We start from the raw sequence: 6,209 nt of genomic DNA, 5'->3' as shown, positions 1-6,209 counted from the left end.
GCTTGCCATTGATTGATTTTGCTGTCATTTGCATTTACCTTCTTCTCATTTGTGTTCAAGCTATTCACCCATGTGTTTGTCCCTCCCAGGGAGCATAGCCTCTTTACCATCTTTTTGACTGGCTGATTTCTATGCTTCCACTGCTTGCTTTTAGGGCACTACTTTTTTCTTTTTGAACTCCACATATGTTTTCCAGTTGTGCTTTTCTCCTCACTGTCATGTTACTCTCTCTCATGCATGTGCTTCCCTTCATCACCCTCACTCTTTTTTGGCTTTTTGGGGTCTGTGTGCTTGTAGTGCCCCCCCCCCCTTCCTCAATTCAAGGTAGTCTCTTTCACTTGTCATATGTGTTGGTTGTTTCTCACAGCGCTGTGTTGCTTCTCCCTTAGCTCCTTCTCCATCCCACAACTCAGTTATTCTATTTAATTTTGTAAAAAACTTCTTTAGACGCTTTCACGCTCCTTGTTTCTGTAATGTACCAATCCATCTCAGCTACGTAAATAAAACAAAAAAATCCACATCATTTTTGTAGGTGTGCTCATGCATGTTGAACACTCGTGTGCCTACATAATGATGGGGCAGCTGTGTAGTTGAGCCTTTTTTGTTAATAGCCATGCTGCACAGCAGCCTCGATGATGTACAGCATGGTTAAAAAGATTGGCAAAGCCAATTAGACTAGGTGGGGCCTATTGGCTTTATCTTTGCTTGTTACACATGTTAACACTGGGCAAATGTTTCACCTGATTAGTACCAGTTTGTCGCTCAACTACAGCAATAAGCAACTGAAAGGTGACGAGCCAACCTTTGTGAAGGGTCTTCCACTGCACAGCAATACATGGAGCTGCAGTGTTAATAACTTTTGATCAGTTTGATTAAAATCTACAAATTATGCAGCAGACGATCAATTATGTGGGAAATCGACCAGTCCATAATTATGTGGGGAACGCAGCTGCAACATAATGCCATAATTCCAATGGCCCTTGTATATGAAAATAATTGGACTCATTGGCTCTAGAACAATTTTCGAGGTGGGGATGCTGCCTTTAACCTACATCAATGAAGATATATGTGTTGTGAAAAATCCAAGTGTTACACAAAGATGAGCCACAACTATTCAGCTGGAAAATGGTAGGTGAATAGTGCATTTCCATGGGTACATTTTGGAAAACAATGTCCCACGAATACTGCTATAGCATAGTGTACTGTGGTTCTGCCTTTTGCAGAGAGGCGATTTTCATTTGAAATGGCCTCTTGGAATGGCCACTAAATTTGCATGATACCGAAGCTTTACTTCCAAACCTATTTAGTACACAAACGATAATGTACCGAAATCAGGTTTCTACGCATATTTATCATTTGTGCCTTACACAAGTATAGTGTCTCGCTTTCTTTTGATACTATTAAAATATGTATCCATCGAACTTCAGAATTACAGAAAAAAATAGCTTCATTTAACCTTGTGCTGCTGTGCATATAATTTGAAACATTTGTAAAGTTATTTTACAAACATTTTTTGTAGTGTTAGAAAATATTTGACATCCGGTAGCCTTTCCTTTCATACTTCCTGTAACGCACCTGGATTGTCACTTGGCTCAGACCATAACATTTCCTCACTCTGAAATCAAGGAAATGAAAAGTAAACACCAGTCTTCACGTTAAAAAAGCAGTTTTCCAGAAGACAGGACTTGACCTTTGACCTCTGTCTTTGAACTCTCAGCTAACATTGCAAGATAACAGGAACATTTAAATACCTCTTTATTGCTTATTCCCCTTCTGAACTCCTGAAAGTTTATCTTGTGGGTGCTGCCGCACCTCCTGCACCCGTAGATCCAGCGGCCCTAGACTTAGGGCCAGATGTATGAAAAAAGCCTTTTGCGAATCGGAAATAACGATTTTTTAAGAAATCGCTATTTCTGATTCGCAAAATGCAACATATCATATTTGCTATTCGGTAATAGCGATTTCTTAAAAATCACAAATGCTATTACCGAATTGCAAATTGCTATACCGGCCCCCATTCGCATCTATGGGCCTGTCGGCCCATATTTGCGAATATTTTGCATGTCCCAAATTGCAAATTCCTAACTGAAATTCGCAATTTTGGGAAATGCAACATCCAGGGTGCTGGGGGCCTAAGGCCCCCTCTGCTGCACCCCAAAACAATTTTTAACAACATGTAAGGTGCACACCTGCCAAAAGGGCATGTGTGCTTTACAGGTAAATTTTAAAAATGCATTTTAAATGCATTTTTTTAATTTGCTCATGGTTACCACCAAGTTCAACTTGGTGGTAATAGCGATTTCTTAATGCCCAATTCGCATTAAGGAATTGGTTCACACATGTGCTTTAGAAATCGCAAATAGGGATTCCTTATTTGCGATTTCTTATTTAGAGAGTTGCAATTTGCGACTCTCTAAACAGGGTCGCAATTTTAAGGAATCGCTATTTTAGCGATTCCTTAAAATTGCATTCAGAATGCCTTTGATACATTCTGAAAGGGCTTTTTGCATTCGCAAACGGGCATTTGCACCATTTGAGAATGCAAAAAGCTTTGATACATCTGGCCCTTAGTTTTGTAAATAAAGTTATGGATTTTTCGCTAGTTTGTGTGTCTCTATTCTGGGATAAGCCAACAGCGCCATTAAGCAGTAGTCTGCAGTATGAACTTCCACTCTATATGAATTGCCGTTTACCCCAATTCTATTCATTCTGTAGTGTTTTTGCTATATTACAGTGCTTAATTTGCAAAACTGAAAAAAAAATGAGAGGTGGTGCCGGAAGCTCTACTCAGAAGCCCTAGAGTGCTTAATTTGCAAAATAGAAAGCAAAATGAGCGGTGGCGCCAGAAGCTCTACTCAGAAGACTGTGGCTGGCACTATTGCATGTCAGCGTGCCGAATATCAAGGCGGTGTGGTCTCTTTCACCTCAGGCCTCTTCAATCCACTACCAGATGCTCACTGTCCCTTTATCTCATTTTTGCCAGTCTCTGCTTTCTCCCTTTCTGACAGTTTTTCTGTCTTTCTCTTCCTCCTTCTTTCCCATTTGTGTGTTTCCCCTCTCTTGCTCGCAGTCATATCTAATGAGGACAAATAAGTGCCTGACCCCACAAATGAGTCAACCACCAGCTCGAATTAAGCACTGGCTTTATAGGGCCTGATTAGGAAAACGTCAAAAGACACAAAAACAGACATATGAAGGGCATGAGTATGGAAAACGAGGCACACAAAACCCATCCTCACGAAAGGCAGCACAAGATGCTAAGGCATGTGTAGAACTTTACATTGTTTTAATGCAAATCCAGTTTGAACACGCTTTAGCAAAGCTAATGGGTCTGGATTGTTTTATAAAAATATTTTTAACTATGACAGATTCTCAACCTACCTTGCCTGTCAAAAAGGATTTATTTCAGACCATAATGGTACCCCAGGTAACAGACTGATGATCATGTTCATGACAGTTTACTGAAATAAATCGTTCTTGAGGAAAAGGTCATTGTATTTTACCTGCTACTGCCATACCACCAACAATTCCGGCTAGAAAATATGTTTAATAAAGACATCATCTAAGGGAAACTGTAATTGGCGAGAGAGAAAGGACCTGAGGCACAGCTTAGGGAAGGATAAGATGAAAACCAAAAACTGTGTCTACCTCCCCAGAACTGTAACTGAATACGTTATCACACAGATATATATATGTATAATGTTATTTTGTTTTCATGATCCAAGTCGTGAAAAAGTCCTATAGGATGGAAGAAATCATGTGTAGCCTATAAATCCATGCCATGAATTAAGGGTTTCTGCAGAATTTAAGGACAACAACAAAATACCTCACAATGGACAACCCTCTGCAGTAGCCAGCTAAGTGGGCTATGAAGATAAGATATACATAAAGGGACCTGAAGAGATGCTCAAAGCTGCCAGTTTACATGAAGACCATAAACTGCACACCTTTCTCTCACAATTCATGATTCATCGCCATTTTAAGGGCTGTGTCCCATAACACGATTACCACACCTCACACACAACAAGGAAACACTTCCCACACAGCAGCAAAGCAAAGGCAACACACTTCCAACCAAGCACCCTACAAGGTGTAACATGCTTACCCACGTAGGCAAGCGGTTCAGCACTCCACAATGGGGTAGTATGCACTATGTAAACATGTGATGGGATACAATGCAATATCAAGGGGAAGATTTAGTCATTTTGCAGTATTCATGCAGCACAGTAACCAGATTTGCTGTGATGCGTTACGTACGGAGGAAAACAGCGCAGAGCAATATCTACTAACATTGGGCAGTTTTTGCTGTCAAGCAAATGATTTGCACTGGAAGCACACCCTTTCAGTAAACATTCCAATGTCCAGACAAATGGTGCACTTCATCACACATGCTATATGTGTTTTTTTTTAAAAAAAAATCTCCTTGTTAGTGCTTGCTTCAAGGAGGCATTATGTTTTTTAAGCAAAGCTGTTTTTGTAAATCAAATTTTGCATCAGAACCTTTGAGAATTTTTACTGGTTTTCCCAAGTAACACCACAGTAATACCCCTATGACGAAAAGCAACGCAAGGCAACAAAAAGTGCTTTTTGTGCTAACAAACAGGCAGCCTTCCAGTGTAAAATGCTTTTTTGCGCTGCAACGTAGATATCATGCACCACAATGCAGAGCTTTGAACCACTTTGTGCTGGTGCAGGGCCTTAATAAATCTGACCAACATATTACCTTTTGTATCATGATGATGTGGAAATATTTATCTCAGAATACATGACACAACAACACATTCAAAATTAAGTACTTTCATTGTTGACATTTTAAAAGGAAGTAAACACTTTGTATTTGTTACTGAGGCACTGTTACCCCCTAACCTGAAAATTCAATGGACTGGGGCATGTTTTTTGTGTTGTACATTCCTCCAACAGACACCATAAGGGGAGAAGAATAATTGGGAATTTAACACCCTTTACCATGATACATTTCACTGCTAAAGAACACTATTGCTTTCGTAATACAATCAATTTTATTTTATTCATGATTAGGAAAAACACACACAAGAAAAAATACAATACATTAGGGGCCTTTTTTAGAAAAAATGGTGCACTTCTGCCGCAGCTCAGGGCTGCGTCAAAAGTTTTAATGCTGTGTAATGACATATCCTAACACCATGCTTGCACCATATTTACAAAATGGTGCTACATGGAGTTACGATCGGGGCAGCATAAAAAAATTATGCTAGCTTGTGCACTGTATCGTAAACCAAAATTATGCTTGGTGCTGTAAAAGTGACGTTAGCCTGATTAGCAGCACGCAATCTGATGCCAGGCAGCCTAGCATCATTCTTGCACCTAAAAGTGTCAAAAGAACACCTGCAAAACTTTGCTTTGGTAACAAAAACAGGAGACACTGCAGAAGGAGAAATGGAGAGCCCTGAAGACCCCAGCAACTCCAGTACCAGCCAGGATGTCCAGACAGACTCCCAGGAGAAGAGGATGTGCAGGTTCAGTGGGGAGGAGAACAGCATCTTTATCAGTGAGGTGACGCAGAATCAACAACAGCTAGGCGTCACCTTCAAACTGCTGTTAGGGAAGAAAAAGGCCTTATGGCAATCCATAGTGGACAAAGTCAACAGTGTGGCAGAGGTGAAGAGGACAGTCAACAACTGTAAGAAGCGCTGGCACGATTGCAAATCACAGAAAAAAGGAGAAACTGGCCCGACTGGAGGTGGAAGACCAGCACCCCAGAAGGAGCTAGGTGATTAGGAGGAGATGGTGGCAACTGTCATCCCTGAGGAGTTGGTGACAGGAGTCCAAGGACACAACACTACAGCTTATGATGAACTACAGCAACCACAGCAACCACAAGGTAAGTCACGGTGGGGGCAACGTGGTCACTATGCAATGTCAAAAGGAAGGGGGCAACCATGTCCCAGCCCCAAAATGCACTGTCTGCAGGCTATAGCGTAGTATGCTGGCGCAGCACTGATCTCACACAATTAGCACTTCTCAGGACATAGCCATCACCTCACTTTCTTCATTGTGTGAAGTTTTGCATCGTTCCACTTCTACCTAATTTTGGCACTCATTTAGGAGATCCTAGTGGCACATTTTGCCACCATTTTTATTGACGCTCTATTGGCACAGTCTGCCAGCCCAAATTTACAAGGCCTCACAAAGACACCTTGCATTCCTTTTCATGGCCTTTAAATATGGAC

This window comes from Pleurodeles waltl, chromosome 4_2 (genome assembly GCF_031143425.1).
Source record: "Pleurodeles waltl isolate 20211129_DDA chromosome 4_2, aPleWal1.hap1.20221129, whole genome shotgun sequence".
NCBI classification, from domain to species: Eukaryota; Metazoa; Chordata; class Amphibia; order Caudata; family Salamandridae; genus Pleurodeles; species Pleurodeles waltl.
This window is presented reverse-complemented; position numbering follows the sequence as displayed.